The following is a 24,526-nucleotide window of genomic DNA, read 5'->3' on the forward strand; positions in this document are numbered from 1 at the left end:
CCTGGATGTGGAGTCATGTCTCAGCAGGCTGGTCTATGACTGTCTGAAGCTCTCTGGTAGTGGGAGTAGACAAGACAAAGTGGGAAAAAGGTCTGTTGCACAATGGCCCATGGTGGGTCCTGCATGGGTCTGCTCCACTGTTGTCCTGAGTTGGTGGTTCAGATTCAGTATGGTCTTGATTTCTTGTACTACCAGCTCCGCTTTCCACCTTCAAGGTGGCAAAACTACTGGCAACAATTTTCTTTCTGTTACACAGGTCATCTCTCAGCTCATTTAATGTTTAAAGATAAAGCTTATTATAGCTGTTACCATGGTGGTTTTAATGGCAAGACCCAAATGCAAGTTTGAGGATGAGGATGAAGGAAAAGGGACATGCTTCCTAATATCATCTATGGCAATTTTAAAACATGACCTTAACATACCAAGGTGGAGGTCTATGTCTTTTCTCTAAGTACAGCTATGGGCTAGGTGGTGATCTCTGAGTCCAGGTCAGAAAGAGCTGTGCTACTCCTACCTGGTCTTCTTGGGATTCCCCAGGGCCCTCCCCCTCAGAACCCAGTGTCCACGCTGCGAGATGCTCAAGCCTCATGGAGAATGACAGGCAGATGCTCTGTTCATCAGTTCTAGTGCAATCAAGGCATCTTGGCCAGACAGGTGAGTGAAGAAGCCATCTTATAAATGGGTCCTCTCCTTCCATATATGTCTTGTTCCAGCCACGTAAGTCTTTCTGGCTAAGTCCCTAGATATTGATGGGCAGAGAAAAGCTGTCTCAACTGCGCCCTATCCTAATTCTTGACCTACAGAATCTGGCATGTGAAAAAGCATCTTCACATTGTTGTGTGCTTTCAGAGGCAAGAGTTGCCTGCATTGTTGGCTCCTGGAACAGTGGAGGTTCTGTGAGTCAGAGTCCCCTCATCAATTTCCAAGAAAATTGGCAGTGGCCTAACATTTCAAGTTCAAGTCAGTAGAAGAAACACAACCAAGGAATAAGGCAGTTATTATAATCCCTATGATAATGATACTAGACACCTATTTTCACTGCAGTGCTGATTTGGGGCTATTTCTGTATCTTACTCTATTGCACTTCAGTCTTTCAGTGTTTTGGGTACATAGTGTGTGGGGCTATTTCTATATCTTCTTATTCTATTTATACTTGAATCTTTGCATGTTTTGGGCGCACAGTGGCAGCAATCATTCAGAGCAGTATTATGTGCCCAATGGCAACATGAAGCACAGGCAATGATCATACTGTGGCCCAAATCAAATATGGAATAAAATGGTTCATGTCTCTGGTTGCTCCCGAGAGGTCAACAGGAATGTAATTGGTGAGATGCTTGCACCAGTTCCTGGGATTATCAGACCCAGGAAAGCTGTAGTTGAAAATTGTTCTGGGGGTAGGGGATTTCTATGACCATACTTCCAAGATGATATAACCGAAGTGAGCTCCATATTGAAAAAAATGTCCAAAGAATGCCCAGTTTCTACAATTGTATCAAATATCAAAATTGTCTTTTTACATATAGCTTCCTGTTGACGTTTTACTGAATGGCTTCTGGGTTAAATTTCACTGTTTTAAGAGCAGAAAAACTGAGAAAATTGACACTGATTTGGGTATTACTATATGCAAATTGGATTAATCTTTGGGTTAATGGGTCTGCATGTTCAATCCAACAATTGGTCATTTCCCTCAATCATTAGTAGCTTATTTCCTAAGAATCATTCAGCAGTTTTTATTGAATGAAATGGTTGTTTTTATGTAACATTGTTGTGATCTAGTGCAGATATATTATTAATAATATAAGTAAATATTAAGTAATGTACAAATTAAGCATTTGCATTATCTGTAATCAAAACAAATCAAAACATTTCCAGAAATTATAATTGCTTTGCCATCCAGAGTTCTTCCTACAATTACAGAAATCAGATTTCTGGGCAGTATATTAACTTCAAAGGAAATATTTCATATTCTGGGAAAAGCCTTATTAACTGTAACTTTCTTCTAAAAACGGCTGGATTGGTGAAGTAGGCATGAATCTTGGTTTTCCCTCTGTTTAGAGTTCTACAGGCTGAGTGAGGGAGAAAATGTGTCCCCCTCCCCTTATAAGGGATCACCATATATCTCAGTTTGCTCTAGCAGCCATCCAATTTTATATCTGCTCTCCTGATATAATTATTAGAACCCCTTTTCACTCTCATAAGTGTTCTGGTTTGAATGATAAATTATATGGTCACTCTATTCACAAGTCTAGGAGAAAAGTTCAAGCTCCCTACCTACACATACACACTTGGTCCAGACTCCTTTATGCACATAAATCGCTGGCCATAACACAGAATCCTGTGTCCAATTTCTTCCATCATGTAAAATGGAATCCATTAAATCTATATTCCCCTTGGTTTTTCACTATAAAACCAAATTACCCACAATCAAAACTCAGTTTGTTTCATTTGTATGAATCAAACACCTGTAACTTTTATGGAACATCATCTGGGATTGGTTTAAATTTTGCAAACATTTGTAATTATTAAAGGCTTAATTTAAATGCACTACTTACTCTGAGGTGGGCTAAGTGCTATTTTCCAGGAGAATTCCTTAGTTTGACTAGATTGAAAGGCCAGATACAGTATAGAGGAAAGAACATCAGACTTGGGGTCTGGAGCTCTATGCTTAAGTTCATACTCTGCTGTCTATGTGGAGAGGGATAATACCTGACAGTTTTCCCAAGAGTGTCCCCATTTACACCTGCTATTCAGTGTAGCTATTAAGAATACCCATTTTCATTCTTAAAAGTGTCCTGATTTGGAAAGTAAAGGATATGGTCACCCTACTTACAAGCCATGTAGAATCGGGCAAGTAACTAACGCTTTCGTGTCTCCATCTCTCATTTGCCTAAAAATACCCGGTCCAGAACGTTATTTTGAAAAGTGAATAAAAATGCAAACATGAAAAAGCATTTAACAACCCAATATATTAAGCCAGTGTAATATATGAGAGGAGCTTGCTATTTTTCATAATTCTGCCTAGGGTAAGCCAGATCAAGGGTTTGTAGACTTCCCATGGCTGAGCCTGATTCTTGCTCAATGCAATTGCTGCCTTTTCTCTCAGGGGCCCAGCAAGCTCAATGAGAGGGTCGGTGCCCCTTTTGTTTCACCCTGTCTGAGCCCTCCACTACATCCTGTTTTCACCACACTCACTCCTGCTTCCTAACCCTTCTGCATATTCTCCCCATTTTCTGGAATATCTTCTCTTTGCCACTCCCACTGTTCACCTTCTTAGCTAACGTCCAATCTTAAATCACATCATTGGAAGAAAGACTTCTGTTAGTTTGTTTAGGAGTTTGGGGGTGCTATCTAAGATTCTGGCCGCTTAAGTTTAGGTACAATAACAATAGGTAGGAAATGAAATATAGTTTTATCAATTATGGAAAGCAATTATGCTACAATGCAGAGCTCTGCCCAATGGCTGGATTCACTCTAGGCTGGAGTGGGGAATTCTATTTGCTTCTCCAGATCCAAATCTTGACATTCACATGCTTAGATGTGGGAAGAGAAACAGGAAAAGGGAGAGAGGAAAGAAGAGAGAGAGGCTGGCCTATGGAGCTGACTCAGAGCCCACCAATTAGATGACCTGAAGTCTTCTCTCACATTTGAAATCATGAAAGGATGACAAATTTTTTCATCCCAAACTAATGATGCCCTTCTTTAACACCATTTTTACTTAGAGGCAACACTGCATTGTTTAATGAATTGTTCTCTGATTGTTTCTTGACAGTCATTTTTTAAACAGTGATGATATCATCAGCTCTTGGATATCACTGATTGGTTCTTCACTTCTTCAGTGTCTTTGAGAGAATCTAAGATGAGCTGACTCCTACTAGATAATTGTTATTGGTTGAATGATTGAGTTGCAGGCTTAAATAGCCAAAGTTTTGGGGAAGAAACTTGATCTTTTTAAATTTGTTAAGAACACATGGTAGGACCGTCCCCTAATGCTGAAACTCTCCCAGTCACTATATTGCGATAAAAGCCCCCCAGTGCTTCAGAGAGGGAGAGGTGCTGAGATCGCATCAGCAAGCACTTCCCCAACTCCTTCATGCTCCTGAAAACATCAGAACAGAGGAAGCATGGCGAGCAATTCAGAAAGCCTACGGAAAAGACCAACTGCTGGTCAACAAACTCATTTCCTCTTCCTCCTGTACCTGTAGCAAAATTTTATTTCCCAACCTCCCTTGCAGGTAGGTGTGTCCGTGTGATTGGGTTCTAGCCAATGGAATTCCGGCAGATGCGTTGTAAGCCCACACACGGTCTCCCGCACTTACCTCCTATACTCTTGCCCTTCTGCCTGGTCAGAACGGAAAAGACCCACAGGGAAACACCGAGAGTCCTGGACTGGGAGGGCTTTCATTGGGAGTTGGTCCCTAAGTTAGTGCTTGCAGGAGAGCTACCCAAAATGGAACACTGGCATCGGATTTAAAGAGGAATAAACTTCTTTATCTTGAGTTGCTGAAATTTGAGGTTTACCTGTTGTTATTATTATTAGTATTAGTGTGCTAGTGCCTTCTTGATCTTATCGGAATAAACAAGGATGTCTTTCCTTCACAAATTATGTCACTAATGACAGTTACTATAAGAATCTATTGGCTGTAAAACGTAACTTGATTTCAGAGAGGTTAAATGATGAAAAAAATGTATATCTTAAATTGATGAAATAGGATAATTCAAAGTTCCTGCATGGGATTTTTCATAACCATTGTGTGAGTCCCATAGCGGGTGCCTTGAAGAATGGAAAAACTACTCTCTCTGATGATCAAAGCATCAGCTCTTAGAGGACGTACTGTTCATCTGCTTTATACTCTCTCATGTCTCACACCCAGAACATCGCCTGGTACACTGCTGGAACACAGTAAAATTTGTCGAATGAGGGACTGATGTCCACATTTCAGAAACCAAATGGTAATTGATTAATTTGTGATAAGAAATCTAACTTGATCATGCTGCCTGCGGCATTCAGATCTGTGTGAGGAGGAATCTCCCTCTGCAGTTAAGCCTCGTGGGAAAGTGAATGACAGGAGCATGGATTTAAAACGCAGAGATTTCGGGTGTCTCATGGCATCATGGTGTGACGCGGGTTAGCAGAGCTTCTAAAGCATGCGGGAGGAGAGTACGCGGGGGCAGAAAACTTCCCTTTTTATGCGGACTCCTGAAGAGCTGCCTCGAGACTGCAAAACTGAGTTTATGTATTTATATGAACTGTAGTCTTCAGTGTTAAAACATCTATAAAGCTGTTTGCTCTATTTGGTTCTAAATAATTTCAAGTGGAGGCTTTGTTTCTGATGACCGTGTTTAGGTCTCTGTGGGGATGTCTCTGTCACTGGAAGAGGGACACACACCGTTTAAGAGCTTGTCCTACTCTCACGTGCCTTGAGTTGGCTCTTTATGGCAGGGCAGTAAGCAGGGACTGTGTTTTGCCCATTGCTGTATCCCCAGCGCCCACTATAGCACCTGGCACAGAGCTGGACCTCGATGCATATTTTATGAATAAATTGTAACTATTAGTTAGAATGGCTGGAAGGATGACTCAAAGCTGAAAACCATATCAACTCCTATCTGGAATTGGAAAACAATATGAGCCCGATTTTTTGAGGTTTTTTTTTTTTTTTATGAGCCAGGCATTTTACATACACCATCTTGTCTAATATAAAAGGAAAGCACTAGCATTATTTCTAAAATAGAAAGAATTTGAGACTCAGAAGGACAAGCCATTTGCACAAAGTCACGGAGTGACAGAGCTGAGGTCTGATCTCAGATGAAGCCGTTCTTGCCCACTAGGCCTGAGAAATGGTGTGCTTTGAGCAATGGAATAGCATCATTGCTCGGACATGACACAGCTCCAGCTGTATACACTCCTACCTTCTTGGTGGAGGCACCTGACCTCAAACCAGCAAGTCCACACAGAAGTGAATAATGCTATTTTTTGAGAAAAAAATAGTTCTCATTTGAGCCCTACCCTCTTGGGTACCAGCCTGTGGCATCTGCGGTACCAGGTGAGAGTGAGCACGGAGTGATTGACCACATGCCGTCTGTTACTTCAGCGGCTCAGGATCTGCAGTGACTTCCAGATGCCAGTTTCTGCAGCATAGTATTATAGGCCGAGTGACCAAGACATTTGCAAGGACGTGGACTTCTTAGAGGTGCTAAAGCTACGTCTCCCTGGGAAATGAGAAGGTTGCAATGTCATCATCCTTTAAGTTATAACAAAACACTCCTAGCTTCCCTTTTCATCTGAATGAAAAATCAATACAGTTTTACCCTGTGGCAGAACAGAACAGAGACTTATATTTCAAAATAAACATCTCTGACATCCTGTTTTATGCACAGTTTATTTTGATTCAGACAGTTACAATTTGTTTTTCCTCCAGGAAGTAGGGGTGGCATGTCACCCCCTTTCTTCCTTCTCCGAGTCCTCACCATTCTTATGCTTATTCATGACATCATACTGGCCACAGATTGAAAAGATTTTCCATGTGCTGGAATAGTTCAAGATAGTTCATGTTTCAGATTGGTCAGCAAACATATCACCTCTATTTAATTCAGTGCTGGGAACTCCGCTCAGTGAGATCATTCTCAGGGAACTGATGATTTGCCAGGCATCAGTTTCTATAATAGTGGTTTATAGTCGTCTCTGCAGAAGTCATGAATGCGGTGCTCTCCATTCTCTGAGTGCTGGTTGGAAACCAGGGAAATTTTTAAATGTGGTGATTCTACCCAGAATTTTTCATGTAGGTACAAGACCAATTAGAGTCTCTGGCTACTATGCATGCAGCAGGGGGCCCTGAAAAAACCCCAAGTGCGAGGCAGGGTACTCTTTTTTATCAGTGAAATGCTTCTACCCTAGTTTTTGGCCTAAACAATGAAGAATATAAGATGTTCCACAGAATTTAAAGCCAGTCACTTTCACACTGTTTCTCAAAAGAACATGAATAAATATCTTCAGGTGACACGGACTGTCTTTGTAATTATTGTCAATGAAAATAATGCCCTTAATATTTTCTTTAGCTAGTGTCATACCTCTGCCTATAGTGACACAGGTTTGTCACCAACCTCTCTGATGATTGCGGTGGCCTTCAGAAATAGTACCTCACATGCAATATTGAGGTAATAATGGGCATGGACTTGCAACCACAATCTCAACCTGAGTGTGCAAGCTGTGTTATATTTCTTTATTATCCAATAAAGTCTATCCTGAGCCCCTGTCTTGTCAAATTGGTGAGAAGCTGGTCATCGTTGTAGACTGGGAAGTTTCCAGTTTATTCTAGAACAACAATGGCAATCAAAATGACAAGAGTAACAACAGCAAATCCTAACTTCAAGGTGGCCCCTTTAGTTTCCTGTAAGAATATAACACCCCAAGCCTTTAAGGGCCTTAAAAGTCAATGTCTATGTGGCTTCCATGCCTCGTTTTGACAAGGGAAAGTTTTTGATGCCAAGAATTCAGTCTCATTACACACACCTATTAGTCCTTCTCCTTGAAGTGCTTACTGGGCAAGGCATGCTTTTTTTGATTTACGACCCTGATGCTTTTATATTGACAGGAGGTGGGTTTACTATAAAGCTAATTAAAATTGGCTTCCAGGGGCCTTTTCAATGACCTCGGATGGGTCCTGACAATGTGTTCATATGATTGTATGTTTTGTAAAATTTTCAAATACAAAATATTTTAACCATCATCAATGAAGACCACTGTCTCCATTCTGATTTCTTCTCATGTTAGGTGTCTTTGGTATTTCCTGACATCTTGGAAGTCACACTACATGGAGTTGAGGAAATGTTTGGTTTGTTTAGATCATGTTCAGTGCCTCATGTATATGATTGTGTTATTGCTAGCTGTAGGCGTAGTGTAGGAATGGCTTCCAGGGACCTTCCTATGTATGACTCTTTCAGCATTGTGAAACAATGGTGTGGGACCAGAGGTTGGTTGTGATATATAAACATATCCTAAGGCACTGGAAATATGTGGGTATTGGAGGAAAAATAAGGTTTGAAACGTTTGGAGCCAGAGGCTAGTCATAGGGAATTTTTAGTCATCAGGTATTTAATGTTGAAACAATTCCTGTTGATACCTAGTGAAGATGTTCTCTAAGAGGAAATACTTGTTGATGCATTATATAATTATAAATGTAACATATATTTTTCTTTTTAAAGTGAAAATCATGAAAAACAGTATCAGAATTTTTTGCATTTGTAGAGCAGAAACCTATAGCAGAATTTTAAATACTAAGTCCTTCTCTGTGTGAAATCACGTGTTTTACACATCCCAATATATTAGCTCACATCTTGGAAGAGTTGAGGCATATTGTCATAAAGTAACTGGGAAGTTCCAGATGAATTGGCATACAAAATTACCACCAACACAGCAAAAATCCTCAAGAAAGAAGTGGTCTAGTGAAAAAACTCCTACATGGATTCATTGATATGTTACTAATACTAATTATATATTACTCTGTTAATGCTATAATATTTAATATATTAGTTTTATCAGTGTACATAATAATGTTTTAATCTATGTAATTGCATGTCTAAATACTATATAACTATATAACTATGTAGCTCACTATAACATGGCAGCAGACTAAAAATAAGTTTTTTTTATATGCCTTTGTTTCAGATTAAGATAATGTCATACATTGTTATCCAGAATTATTAATTATATATGAATTCAGATGCTATGGTAAGAGAGTACTCTTGTGGAAGCCAAAAATGTAACAGAGACAATTGAGGCAAAAAACAGTTTGATAAAGGGGCACCTGGGTGGCACAGTCAGTTAAGCTTCCAACTCTTGGTTTTGGCTCATGTCATGATCTTGGGGTCATGAGATCAAGCCCCGTGTGGGGCTCCGCACTGAGTGTGGAGTCTGGTGAAGTTTTTCTCTCCCTCTCTCTCTGCCCCTCCCTGCCTCACTTGTGCGCACGCTCTCTCGCTCTCTCTCTCACTCTCTATGAAATAAATAAATAAACCTTTTAAAAAAAAGACAATTTGGTACAAAAAGACAAAATTCGGCATATCAAACCTCACTACAACCAAAACTAAAAATCTGTATGGTCATCAGAGCACACAGGGATTTCAAAAACAACTTTATTGGGAAAATTCATAGACTTTGATAAATTCCATGCTTGTCCTTGTAAATTGACTTTAGCACTATTTAATTTTAAAAAAGCAGTTTTTTCCTCCTCAGAAGCACGATGCTCATTATACTTACAGGGAATTAAACAGAATGTACAACAGATAGTAGACATGTTTTTCAAGTACCTATGACCAACAAGAGCAGGAAAAATAAAAAGAGCAATATTCAAACTGCTATAAGTTCGCAGGTAGTGAGTACGAGATAAGATGTTGTATGTAGTGTATAATTTGTAAAGTATCTCAATAAGTCAGACATAACTTACTGAAAGTCAGGAGCATTCTCCAGACAAGAAGGTGCTTGAATGACACATCAATCAAATACAAATGTACGAGATGGACACCTTGAAGAGCAGAGAAGAAAGAGCAGTCAGTTTTATTGGTAAGGTTTTGCATTATTTTTAAGCCTTTGAAACAGTAGTTACGCCTGTTACATTTTTCAGTGAATGGGATTTGCCCTTCAGAGGGTACAATGAAAGATGGTGCTCCTTAAATAATGATAATTACTGAAATCATGGGAATTTTTGAACAAGTCACTGCATTTATTCACTTATATATGAGCACACTGAAAAAATGTCAAAACGAAAAAGTAAATGAGACTCAATGATCGCAAATCATTTTTCAGAATTAAATCATGGGAAAATGTGTAAAAATGAGATATTAGCTAAGTAAACAGGATGTCAAGTATTACTACTTCATTGCTGAGTCTACACTAAACGTGATTGGTTGGCCCTTACCGTATGCTACTGTTCTCCCTGAAACCTTATGAATAACTTGTATTTCTTTTGCCGGCCAAAAATTCTGTGTGAGAGGAAGTGATAAGCAGAGATAATGAATATGCCCTTGGATTGCTCGGTAATCCAATTAGTGAAGAGGAGTGACTCATACACACACATTGGAAAAAGATTTAAATTTCTTGTTGTTTTGACATAAAATAGTGACTTCAATGACTATATGGTAAATGCATAATGCAACCCTCCAGTGAAGACATTGACGTGACAAATGGATCAGTGGGTATCATCATCGAAAGAGTATTTAAAATTGGTCACCAAAAAACCCCCTCAAAACAACAAAAAGACCTTGAAATGATCTGAAATCTTCTAGCTCATATTTAAATTAGAGACTTGATAGAATACTAAATTTGACAACTCTAAAGATTTACATGATATTACCAAAAGGAGTTATAGAGCTGAAAGAATCTTTTCTAAACTTAGATAAAGATCATAATATTGCAAAATTCAGTGGACCACGCTAGAAAAATTACTGAATTATCTACCTTTTCTATAGAAAATACACAAATGTCATTGAAGAGTATGCAGCCGAAAAGTGTAAGCAAAAGCAGTATTACATAGGTGTGTGGACCAGTTCTTTTAAGAAAAGAAGTTTTACAACTAAAGCTACTATATTTATGGATTTTTCATGTTTTCTGTTTTTAAATACTTTGAAAATTTGTGATCTGTTTTGATTTCTCCTCCTAAATTTATTTTGAAATCTAATTTTTTATTCATAATTTTTTATTTTTTTAAAGATTTATTTATTTGAGAGAGAGAGAGAACAAGCAGGGGCAGAGGGAGAAGAGACAGAGAATCCTCAAGCAGACCCCTCACTCAACGTGGAGCCCAACTCAAGGTTTGACCTCGTGACCATGAGATCGTGACCTGAGCTGAAACCAAGACTCAGATGCTCATCGACACTCCCATAATTTTTTATTTTTTAAAGGAGACTCATTCAATTGTAAAAGTTTCACACCCATGAAACCCTTGGTCTGTCGCTCTTATTTTAGGCTCCATTCCAGTGTGAAGGTTTCTTCTTTTCCCCTCTTTGGACTGCTCTCCTTTCTTGCCTGGAACCAGTTGTGCTTTATACTTTAGCTGGGAAGATCAGAAGGTGACTTGAAGAGCTTTAGAAGCAATCCCCTATTTCTCCCCACCAGCTCTGGAGCCCGACAGAGAGAGGGAATGTCATGTTCAAATTGTTAATAAGTGTGCCTGCCCCTTGCTATGTCAGCCCTTCTGTTCATCCTCCACTGCAAAAGCAAAAATTAAAGCAATAAGTGGAGGCCTCTCTTGATCATATGACTCTCACTGATTTATTTATTGGGTGCCTTCTCTGCCTGAACAATTCTGTGCTGTCCACTGGTGTTGTTTTCAAAGATTTGGGGCTTTAAAAAGGACCATGTGTGGAGGTTGGACGCAAGGTGGTCTGGTGGCCACTCCGCAGCCCAGAAGAGCTATGACGTTTTCTAACTGATGTGCTGGACTTTAGGATAAGATTTTCTGCAAGAAGGTGTCTGTATTTAAAAGGATTTCGAATATCATTAGTCTTTATGCAATTGTAAACTCACGATTTGTAAGGCTCCTCTTAGATCCAGCCCAAGCTCATTGACTACTTGCCCATGATATGCATCCTCTATGCCAGCCACAGAGAACCACTTCTCTTTTCTTGAATGTGCTAAGTGCTCGCGACTTCCACACCCCGCACACGTTCTTCCCACCTGTATCCAGGAGCCCCTTCCTTCCCTGTTCCAGAGACAAACTTCTTTTCCTCTCCTTTCCAGCTTAAAAGCCACATCTGCACAGTGGTGGCTCTCCTGACCCTGTTCTCATTTCTTCTTGCCTCTGGCAAGCCCAGGCAATGATTTATTTATTGATTCAATTTCATCACAGGACTTTGACATTGCCTTGTAATTGTTTGTCCTGTTTGCTCATTATAAGTTTTCCTACAGCTTTATCTTGTTAATCTTGTATCTTTGAGACCTAGCTCAGGACCTGGTAACATACATAGCAGGTGCTTGGAAAAAAAATTACTCAGTGAATGAAGAAGAGATTTAAAAATTAGATAAGCTAAACAGTATTTGTCAAGACAAAGGAATACTTCCCAAAAAAACCATTTCTTGAGCTACAAACCTCTAGGTTGTGTTTGTACTAAACAAACGATATGACAGATATATCTTGCCTTCATCCTATTCCGTAATCCCTCTTCCCTTCCCTGATTCGCACTGCCTTAGGCTATCCACATGATGTTTCCTTCTGGTCAGTCTGAGGAATTATATAAATCAATGGTTTCTTTCCTATCAGTTGCATCCTCCCTTTGAAATGAGAGAGTGCAGAACATGTTTGTCCATTTCTTTTAACTACTTTTTTCCAATGCGTATTCCGCTGTGGAAAATCTAATGTCTCTGTTTTTCAGGCATCTAAGGAAGATCCTTTTCTTCTTTTGCTGCATTTCTGAAACAATATCCTCAAACCACTGCATGGTGTAGGAATCATGTGAATATTACATTTTTATCAAGAAAAGGCAAGTTTCCTTTAAAAATACATGAATACAACAAATATTTATTGAACACAGACTATGCTATGTAATGGGGTCATAGAGGTGACCAGGACAGACCGCGTCCCTAACATCATGGAGCTTGTCTAGCTGGAGAGATGGGATAAAAGAAATACTCAGAACAAGTAACTATATTAATTCCTAGTGATTATGATTGAGATAAATGCATGAATGCCCAGCCCAGGATGCTATGCTATTTTAGAAGGGCGGTGTCAAGTGGATGGACCTCTATTTGACATCTGAAGATGAGCAACTGTGATGTGGGCAAGATGGGTCGAGGAGGGGAGCTTTAAGGACAGAAGCAGCAGCATGTCCAGAGATCCTGAGCCTAGAGGAGCTTGCAAAGATTGAGGAAGAGAGAACAAGTCTGTGAGACGGGAGCAGAGAGGGCCAGAGAGAGTGATTGGAGATGAAGTTCATTAACAGAGTAAAATAACAAAGCAGTGTGGTCAGCTTTGAAGTTCTGATGCTGTCCAGAGGTTCTTTTTCAGACTGACTTTCTTATCTCAGCTTGATTGCTTTTTCTGCTGTTTAATTATGAATAAAACACGATATTTTCTCCTTTTTTCTTCCCAAATGTAGTGCATTTTAGCCAAATTATGGGTAATTTAGGCATCTGTGGACATGTGTGGAACTCCCACCATCTTTTATGTGTTTGCCTCTAGGAAACAAAGCCTCCTGAAATTCAAACAGCCTACTTCCTGTGTTCTTCTGGAACACTCCATTTCTAAGTGGGGAAGTGGCTGCCTTGCTGCACAGGTGTCTTGTCTGTGATGGCTGCTGAGGAATGAACATTAAACTCATTCTGAATAGCAAATGGTAAAGCTCTTCTATCTGCCAGGGAAACTGTGGTTTACATAATTTTATTGCTGAAGAAATAGTTGTCATGGCAATAATTTACATAACTTTGAACAGCCATTGGTTAAGTACTGTTAATGGTGTGCTTTCAAGGCACCAAGAAAGTACTGTATAATGAGGATTTTCTCAATGCTTTGTCAGAGTTGGTGTATTTCCTGGTTTTACTGACATAATTGATCAAATTTTTAGAGCCTCAGGTGATTTCTATATATGTTTATTTTAATCCCTAAAGATGTTCCATTATGTCAGAAATTGTCCCTTTGCTTCTTTGTGCTTTAACCTCTTGCTCAATTCATTCAGTTCAGTTGTGTGGGTTTACAGAATGCATTTGTCAGACCTGAATCTTAACAACTCTAAAATAATTTAGTTGAATTAAAAAAATATTTTTGAATGCCTACTGTGAAAAGGGCATAATGCTAGGCTCTTCAGAGGATAGAATGGATTCTGAGGCATGCGCCCAAAATATGCAGAAGGAAATTTGGAAATAAAATAAATGTTGCTTGATGTTATGACTAATGTCAGAACATTATGAAATAAATATAAATGTTACTTGATGTTATGATTCTATAGAGTTAGAATCTGCAGCTCATGCCACTAAGACTGAGGTTGGTGTGTGAGCACTGGAAGTCATGGCTGAATTTTCTGTACTCCTTTCTGGTTTGTTTTCTTACGGTTCTTGTAAAAGGGAGGCAGCATAATGAAGTCACTAAGAGTGAACTCTGGGACTCCTTCATTGAAGCACATTTCTCATCTTCTCCACTGAGTTAGTTTCCTCTCTGTAAAATGGGGTTATGAAACTATTTTCTTTAGAGATTCATTCTGAGGAGTAAATGAGTTTGTATGCCCAAAGCGCATAGAGGAGTGACAGCCTATGCTGGGCAATTAATAATAATAATGACAACATTATGATGATGGTGGTGATGCATGAAGGATGGTGATCCATTTAGGTACACGGGACACATCTTGGCTTCCTGATTTAGTCCAACTTTGGGTCTTTCTAATCAGTGAATTGTTCAAAAAGACGAACACATCCATCCATCCATCTATCCATTCATCCATCCAGTAGTCATTGTTTCAGCAAACATAAATTGGGAGGCACCAGTTAGATGCCAGAGGTATAGTGAGGACTAGACAGTGTCGGGGTATGGGCAATAATCAGTGGTTGTAGCCAGTTTGGATTTCATGGAGCAATAACATTGCAAATACAAATTTGGAGATCGGCACTGGGTTGCCAGCATTTTACTTTGCCGGGTCAAGATGCTTAAAAGAGGCAATTTCATTTTGTGTCACCACATTTTAACCCCACAGCAGAGGAAGAACATAATACCACAATAGATCAGTCTATAAAATTAAATACATTTAGCATCGGGGAGAAAGGACCCAAAATAGGTGCTCTATGATTACCTGTTGAACGAATGTGGCATATCCTTGTTTTCTACACGTCTGCGCAGACCAGTGAATCTTTATTTGCAGACCAGTATTTAGGAATGTGGAAGAAATTGGTCTTCTGTTCTTGTGTTTAGATTAGACTCTGCAGCCACCGCTTACTTCATACATCTCCAAGGAGAAATTGAAATGCAGAGGTGTAAGGTTACCCATTTAACAGAAGGTAGTCAATGATGTTTAAATAAAAGGAGTTATCAAGGGGAAGGTTTGGAGTGCTCTTTGATAAATTATGGGAATGGATTTTAGCTCATAAATCAAAAATTTGTATGAGCTTTTTGTGAAGTTTATATGCTTTGTGGTTGAAGGTTATATTCCAGAGAGTTTAAACAGGAACGTCATGTTTAACAGTTAAATATCTTCGGGAGCACAGTGCTGCCGCTCAGTAGAGATAACGAGACAGGACCCACAGACATATGACTTGAGAGACCTTTTATTCACCGGGATCATCTTTTATCAATGCCCTTTGTTCACCATGATCCTGTTTTTGAGGAATGTTACTATTTTCTCACCTTCTATCCTTTATCTTCCAGCACACAACTCTAATAGACTGTGTCAGCAGGATGTTTCTTCCTAAGGCTTATCAGATACCACCGGGTGCAACATTTTCTCTTAATTTTCACCAAGGCGGAACCATTTTTTTTCCTTAATAATTTTATATGCACAGGAACCACTGATCCAGGATTAACTATAATCCAACTGATTTCATAAGATTGAAAGTAACACCACTTCCTTTCATAAGGATGAAAGTATCTAATAGAGAGGTGACTTTGTGCTTTTCAAAGCTTTTTAAAGTGCCACAAGTTGAAGGACAGCAAATTAGCATGGGAACAGCACAATGAAAGGGTGTACTTCTCTTCCTTGTGATTGTCCCTGTAAACTTGGATTCTCTGGGGCTGCGAGAGCCTGACTGATGAGGGGTTTTTTTTCCTAAAGACGTCAAATTGCAGACTGCAGGAATGAAGAGTCATGTTTCTTGAAAATCAGAGAGTCCTCTTAAGGCCTGTCTCAAGTGGGCTGTGACAGACAGACAAGGGATGATGATACTGCCAAGAGTCCACCTCGGATTTCCTGGGATATAGAAATCAAATTACCTACAGGAAATGGCATTATGATCATTTAAATTTTCTATTTCGATTTTTTCAACTTCCTATAATGAAAATAAGTTATTTTTATAATCTCCGAAAAAGAGCATCTTGCTTTTTCAAATAAAGGGTCAAGTATTTTATGTCAAACACCTAAAGTTCTTAAAGAGTAGTTCACATTTTTATTCAAAACCTATTTACTCTTATCCTAATGTGTTGGGTTATTTGGGTTATTGGCTCGTATCAGTGGAAAAGGTGTAAACAGCACAAGATAAAGAGCTTGCAGTTGCAAAAGCAAAGGTACCAATTATAATTTCAGAAAAAAAAAAATAGATCCTGACAGCAGGAAAAGTGGCAAAATACTCTAAATGTAAACATAAAAGAACTTTTTTTCTTAAATATAAAAAAATTCCAATCCATTCCACTGGGTATAGGGGCATAAACTTTGTGTTCTTCAATTCTTTCCCCCCAAAAAAGTAACATTATACTTTATGCCTTTTAATTAAGAAGACAGAGATATATGTATTGTGCATAATTTTTTTCTTTGAAACATGTTAAAAAACAAATTTATTATATGGGCTGTTATGTGGGTCTTGCTTACCTTATTTGAGACTTGGTTTCTTCATCTCTAAAATAGGGTATAGTAGTCAGTGTTCTTCAGAGATGTAGAACCAGTGGGATTTATAAAAATGATTTTCATATTATTTATTTATGTTACTGATAATGATTGGTTTATGGTAAATGGTAACAAATGATTGTTTATAGTATTATATTTATTATATATAATGATGTTTATCATAAGTGATTGGCTCACATGATTATGGAGGCTGAGAAATCTCATGATGCTGGAGTCCCAGAAAGCCAATGGTGTCGTTAGAAGGCCTGAGAGACAGAGTCAATGCTGTAGATTCCAGCCCAAATCTCAAGGGCTGAGAAGCAGGAGCACCAAAGGCAGGAGATTGATGTCCCAGCTCAAGTAATCAGGTAGAGAACAAACTCAACCTTCCTCTGCCTTATTGTTCCATTCAGGCTCTCAGCAGATTGGATGATGTCCACCCTTGCTGGGCTAATCTCTTCCAGAAACACTCTCATAGATACTCCCAAAATAATGTTTAATCAGAAATCAGACCATCTCATGGCTCAGTTATGTTGACATATAATATTAACTACCATATTAATATATGATGCTAACTATAACTGCCAGTCAGGATCCAACTAGAATATAGAAACTACACAGAAATTATTTAAAAATAGTATAAAAATTGTAAATTATAACAGAGGATTACTATAATGAGGGATTGGCTAGTAGGAAGGAAGAAAACTCTAAAGAGTATAAAAATAATGAAAGCAAGGACCTTATCCCTAGGGCTGAAATAGAGCCTCCAGGGAAAGGATTCTTCAGAACTGAGATCCAGACCTCATTGGAGAGGGCATGGCCATGGCTCAGTGAATGGCCCAGAGAACACTGTGATGCCATGCTTATAGCTCTTTCTAGAACTCCACTGAGTTGCCAGTGGAATTTTTTGTGAAGCTGCCTTGGGGAGTGGATAGGGAGGGGTGTGTCAGGAGAAGTTTCTGGATACGCATCCAGAACACAGGAGTCTCTAAACTTGTTCTCTAGTTAACACTCTATCTTCTGCCCAGTATCCCTGACTCCAACTGCACTCTGGTATGAAACAGGTCAAGTCTCTGGGAAGAGTGTAATACATTTTAAGTCCCTTGGAAAAAAATTGGTTTTGAGTCAGAAGTAAGGAGAAAGTGAGGAAGGTAATGTACATACACTGAAAATGTTGAGACCTTTCTCCAGAAGGATTTAAGGCTCATTTTCAGCAATATGCTGAAAATATAATTAGCTTGGTGGTTTCTCAGCTATATCCCAAAGGAAATATTAATTTGATTTCTTTAGGTTGCAAGAAACATAAAAAATCATTTCTAGCTTAAAAAAAAGAATTCATTGGAAAGATATTAGGGAAGCTCAGAAAATTAAAGGAAGGGTTGAACAGCCTTTGGTTTTTGGAAGGGAAGGTCCTGAGATGGCACTGGAGTCTCAGAAGAAGAAATTAATACCCTTTCTATCTTTACCTGTTGCCATGGCCTCAACTCAGCTCCAGTGAATGCCGGTCCCCAGGCCTCACCATTAGGTATAGGAGACAGCCTCTGACTGATCCAGCTGGGGTAAGATTGAGCCATTGCCTGAATCCTTCAGTGATGACCCAGGGCATGGGTTACAGGGTGTGGTCATGACCAACAGACATCAAACTGGATATCAGGGTTGGAACCAGAAATACTGGCACACTGTCGAGTTAGGCAGCCAATGGAGAGAAAGCTGCATGAAGGAGAAATTTTACCTGTAGCGTGTTCTTGCTAACAAAAATGTGAGGAGTTATCTGGAAGCACCCAGCCCTGTTCTCTCAATTGATAGCTGGTCCTCATTTGGGAATGTTCAATTTGTGACTGGTAGGTACTTCCATTTCCATCAGATAAAGCCTGGCAATAATGAACATCTTCCTGATAACTCTTGTCACTCCTTTCCAAGGAGCTGAAAATGGCAATTAATGCAAAAGCTGTGTTTATTGGTTCATGAAATTGAGTGTGTACACTCCTTTGATACTGTGTCTTCTTGATAGTGAAAGTTTGGGAGGGGGCGGGAAGCTACTGCACATTAAAGATGCAATTTCTTTTACAAGATATTACAACAAAGGCAACCTCATGTATATGAAAATCTTGGGCTTTTGTTTGCTTTGCCAAAGTAGAGACAAAAGAGCAAGAAGCAGGTGTTCTTCCCATTCTCCCTCCTCCCAGAGCCTCAACCCACTCCTGTACTTTGTTTACCCCCTTGAGAGGGCAACCACAGGGTTGGAATGATATTCTGTTTTGCTCAAGGACACAGCTCAGAGTTCTGTCCCTAAAATGCCTCTTACTCTTGAGATCTTAGTGGGAGGCCAGGGCGAGCAGTTTTATCTGATAAATTCCCAAAGCCCTCAAGGAGACATTGAGACATAGAGGAGTAGAAAGACCCTTTCTGCAGCAGAAGGAAATAAGAAACTGTGTTTAGCTAATAAGGATCCTAGGACTGCTAGCCTCATAGCTTGAAGCCTTGAGTATGGTTTGTGTTTCATTATTTTAAGTTGTGAGTTTCAGCTGCAGCCAAATCTGGACTGGGTGGGGTTTTGTGATCAAATATTAGTCATGATGGAAGTGAAAGAAATACTGAAGGGAGTCTCCACGGAATTTTACACACACACAAAGACGAGGAGGAGGCCATGTGACCCCAGAGACAGAGACTGGAGTGATGCTGCCACAAGCCAAGGAATGTCACCAGAAGCTGGAAGATGAGTATAGGCAAGAGTTGGAAACTTTGAACAGAAATAATAGGAAAGATGCTCAAAATCTGGGAACTTTCTGGATTGGAAAGTCTAGTGTTTTAGACTCTAAACACTGAGTAGTGAGAAGGAAAAGAAGTTTGAACAAAGACTCAGCATGGTTTTTTTGGCGGGGGTGGGAAGCAGAAACCTTATTCTTGCAACAAAGAACTTATTAAGAACATTTCCTTCCCACTGAAATCTATTTTTTAGGTGACTTCAAAGAAGCTACCATCAAGCTGAAAGAGAGACATAGTGGCAAGAAGTCCATGAAATTAAGCGGTATTGGATAATATGTCACAGGTTCTTGGCACATGGAGCTGAATAGAAACAAGTAGATCAGAACCCCAATAAGTTGTTGGGGGAATTGTATTGTCAAAGTCATCACAAGCCTGGACTAAAAAAGCCTGTGATTCTAAATCAGCCTGAAGGTTATTAATTTACACCAGTAGGGTATGGGCTACAGAAACTGTGTAGCCCCAAAGAAGAACCCTTCCCAATGCCCAGTTCGAAGGTGACCACAGAGTATAATAGATAGAAACTCCGAGAGAACAGAACCACGGGCCACAGAGAGCTACGGGCAAGAAAATTTCTCATAAAAAGCGGACACAGAGTCAAAGTACAGAACTTTTTCCATTGCTAAAGCAGGGGGGTCTTTATTATTTCTTCCTGGAAGGATTCCTTTTTGCTGTGGAATCTCCCATTCTTCCTCTTACACAAGGAAATTTTAATTGAACTATGGGTCACTGGCACACAAGGAGACACACCTATCCCTGATGGAGAACACCATATGCCACCCGGGGACCCTGGACTGTCCGAGACACAGTGCCAGGATGGGACTTTGGGAAGGCAGTGAGTGTTTTATTGGTGGGGAGAGGGTGTACCAGATGGTCAGACTGTGCAGAGGTGGCTTACTGTCCATAAACGTCTATGCTTCACCTTCCATCATACTGCTGAGAAATGGTGTCTTGTTGAGGGTCACTGTCACCAGCCTTGCTTGCTTCAGGGTGAAGTCATATGATCAGTACTTGCCAAGAAAGTGCGAAAGAAAGCCATGTACATAATTTTTGGTTTAAGAAGTGGGCATGCCTTCTCTTTCCTCTCCTTCCCCTTCTGCCTGGATGCAGTGAACTCTGAGACCTTAGGGAATGGCAGAGTCATGGATGGCAGGAATGAGGGTCCCTGAAGATGAGGTGAAAACATTCACCAACTAGGAACACTTGCACTGGGTTGTTACATGAGAGAGAAGAAACACCCTCTGTGTTAAGCTGTAGGATTTATATATTATACCATTTTGTGTCTTCCTAATACATGCCTCATATACATGTATAACACACACACACACACACACACACACACCACGTTCTACTCACAGCCATACAGACACAGATAATCATATTCACCTTCTTATACTCCATTGGGAGCCTGTCTGACTTCAATGCTTGTGCCAGCCAGCACAAGTGGCAGAAGGTCCCCAGATCCATGACCTCTTGGGATCATTGAGGACATATTTACACTTAAGAGACCAATTCTTGATTAGCAAAGACTAATATTGTAGTTTGGGATTTATCTAAAATGCTTTGTTCCCTTGAGTCTTATCTCTATTAAAAGGGCAGGAAGACTTTTGCTGTACATGGACATTGGATATGGGCGCATGAGGTGGTGGGGAATTGAAGCAGCTAGAAGTGGAATGGACTTCATTACATAGATGGAGAAGTGAGGCAGTTTTCAGGAGATTACTTGCTGGTGGTAGAATGAGGGTTAGGGGCAATATCTGCTAATTCTTTGTTCCGTGGTCGTTCTACCTGACTGGTTTTCTTCCCAATTTCAGAAGCCACTTAAATCACACACTGGGGACAAATCAGTAGCTCTAATAAAAGGCTTATTCCTAGAGGAAATTAAAACTATTGACAATGATAAAGTTCAAGATTACTTGTAAGCTCCCATCATCTCGCTCTACATAGCTTCATGAATGATTAAATAGAAGGTAGTTATGGCCAAGAATCAGTGCTGACTCTTCACTCATTATGGGATTTACTGTTTTCTAAAAGAAAATATTTTCAAATTTGCATCCTTAATATTTTATTTTTTAACCTCATTATTTTTCTAAATTTCAAAAAAGCATTTAAGTATATCTTCTGTTCCTTGCTTCTTAAATTCTGAGTGGATAGCCTTGCCATGCTAACAAGGTTTCTGGGGACCATCAACATGAACTGTTTTAAATTGCGACTTCCATCCAGACCTGCCTGTGCTGCCGCCCGTTCTTATCCAACTTCGGAAGACTGGAACTTCTGCTTCCTGCCTAATGCTGAAACTTTCACCCGACTCCTGCTGCCATTCTCTCTAGTGCTTCCTGAAGTTCGCACCGCCAACTACTAATTCTCTGTATCATATATTTAAAGTCTCATCTTAGACTGTATATGCTTATGTCTCTTTAAAAACAATCCCCAAATTAAACCTTTCAACCTTGAACCCTCTTGCAGCTAATACTTTATCTCCTTCCTTCTCTTGGCTATCATCAAAGTTCTGGAGTTTTCCATATTCACTCTCTCTACCTCATATATCCTTTACTCCATACTTCATTGCAGTATGGATGTTCCTCCAAAAGTCACCAATAACTTCCTAATTACAAAGCATTGGAATTATTTTGTTCCTACCTCCTTTGACTTCTTTGTAGTATTCAATGTTGGTTATCACTCCCCTTTTTTCCTTGACCCCCTCTGTTCTCCTTCTAGCTCTCTAATTGCACCTTCTCCATCTCCTTTAACAAAACATCTTGTTTCCCTTGGGATTTAGCACTAAACCAGAGATTCAAATAGCATCTTGCTCTTGAGATTATTGTGTGAGTGAAGTGATATAATTTATATAAAAGTTATGACGATCTCTTGAGACAGAGTAAGTGCTTGGAAAAAAATGTAGTCACTATTAACGAGTTCAATTTTATATTGGTTGATTTGAAATGGTGTGGCAGCTAGAAATAGGCAGCTAGAAATAAGGAACTGGATTTCAGGAGTGAGAGCTGGGGTTGTGGATCTGGAATCGTCCGTACATGCATGACAGCTGAAAATATGGGAATCCATGAACTCACCCAGGAAGTGCATACCCACCAACATAGGCTAAGTTAGGCTGAGGTAGCATCCCCAAGACAGTAACTTTTAGTGACAAAAGATTAGTTCCCACTCATGTTATGTGTCTACTGTGGGTCTGCAGGAGTTCTGCTCATTGCTGTCGTTCAAGAACTCAAGCTGCCTGAGGAGCTGCAGACTCAAATGTGGACAAGATGGAAAAGAGCTCTAAAGGGTCTGACATAAGCAAGGAAGTGATCCAAATTTCTTTTGCTCACAATTTATTGGGTAAAACTTATCACGAGGTGAACTCATCCATAAATATGTCTATCTGACACCGGGGAGGTGGAGAGCTGGAAATATTTGGTGAGTAGCTCTAATCTCTATCAGAGTATGTTTAGAATGAAAAGCAGAGAGAATACTCAGGGAAATGTGCCATGTTGCCTTTCATTACCTTCTACATTTTCCTTCCCCACCCCAGTGCCTACATTATTTTTCAAATCTCACTTTTCCAGATACTCAAGCCTGATACTTCTTTTTTAAAAAGAACATTTGTATTTATTTATTTATTTATTGGTGGGGGGCAGCGTGTGTGTGCTGGGGGAGGGGCAAGGGAGAGGGCGAGAGAGAATCTCCAGCAGACTACCTGCTGAACATCGGGGCTGACCTGAGGCTTGATCCCAGGACTCTGAGATTATGACCTGAGCTGAAATCAGGAGTCAGGAGCTCAACTGACTGAGCCACCGAGGCACTGCTCAAGCTTGATACTTTTACATATCTTTAATCTTGCTCACTCTTTTCCTCTAATTTGAGTATAAAATTCTATCAATTCAATTAGCAGCATGTTTGCTGAATCCATTCCCTCCTCTCTATCAGCTCTGGGACTCTTATTAGAGGCTCCAAACTGCTTTCAGTCAGAATGACCTTCTAAGGCACAAATTTTGTCATCCCATATGGCTTTAAAATATATATTTTTTAAATAAAACAATTATCAGGATAGGATAAAGATGGAGTGATGGTGGTTATGTACTTGAGTTTTCATTTATTAAAATACAGACTGGGAGTTGAAAAATTATAGGAAACAGAAAAAGTATAAAGGCACAAATGTACAGGTCTCCCTGTGGCATTTGATATGATCAGCTACTCCTTTTTGAAACTACTCATGTGGTTCTAGCACTCTCTCTAGTTTTCTTCTCACTGCTTCTCTGTCCTTTACCAGCTCCTTCCTCCTCTGTAGGATGCTTAACTACTGGTAATCCTTGGGGCCCTATTTTGGTTTAGGTCTCCTCTTTTCTTACTCTGTATCTTCTCTCTAGTGATCTCATCCATATCTTACCATAATTCCCCCCTCCACACCCAGCACCAACCTTTTTCTTAATGTTCGCTTAGAAGGTTAATCATAGTGTGTTCAAAAGTTAGCTCATTTCCTACCCCACCAGTATTCCTCTGCCGAATTCTTTACAAGTTGCTCAAGCCAGACATGTGAGAACCATCCTGTTTCCTGTCTTCTCTACTCTCTCTACATCATTAGAACAAGCACTCTTGTTTCTAGGCTAACTCCCTGGAGCCCTCTTACCCTCTTCTCCACCCCCATTGCCACTGCCTTGATTCAGGCACTCACCATTTCTTCCCTGGGGAACTGCAACAGAGATTCTCCGTGCACCTTCCTGTACCCCCATGTCTTTCCCCCAACCCTCAGCCTGCCAATATATCCTGCCTCTATTGTAGAAAGAGACTGATTCTTCTAAAACCCAAAGCACATCATGATATTCCTATTTTATTTCTTCAACAGCTCTCTGTTGACTTCAGGATAAAATCTGAGGTTCTTAGCATGACACAGAAGGATTCCATGACCTGGTTCTCACTTGCTTCTCAGTCTTGCTTGCAGTCTGTCTCCTTCAAATTCCTCAGGAGCACCTTGATATTCAGAGATTCCAGTTTTCACTATTTTAAGGCACCATACTTCTCTGTAAAGATCATGCATAGTCCCTTCTGCCTGGCACGCTCTTCTTTTCCTTTCCTCTCTCTGCACACCTGTTTCCCTATGAGGTCAAGTATATTCTGCTCATCATTTTTGATGCCATTCTGGAGTGAATTATTTCCAAAAGTTTTCTTACCACTCCTGAAACCTCCCTCTCTGTTCTACGTCCATTCTCTGGTTTCCATAGCATTCTGTATTCACCTTTACCCTGTCAATTGGTTATTAAAC

The sequence above is a fragment of the Ailuropoda melanoleuca genome, chromosome 10, assembly GCF_002007445.2.
Source record: "Ailuropoda melanoleuca isolate Jingjing chromosome 10, ASM200744v2, whole genome shotgun sequence".
Taxonomy (NCBI): Eukaryota; Metazoa; Chordata; class Mammalia; order Carnivora; family Ursidae; genus Ailuropoda; species Ailuropoda melanoleuca.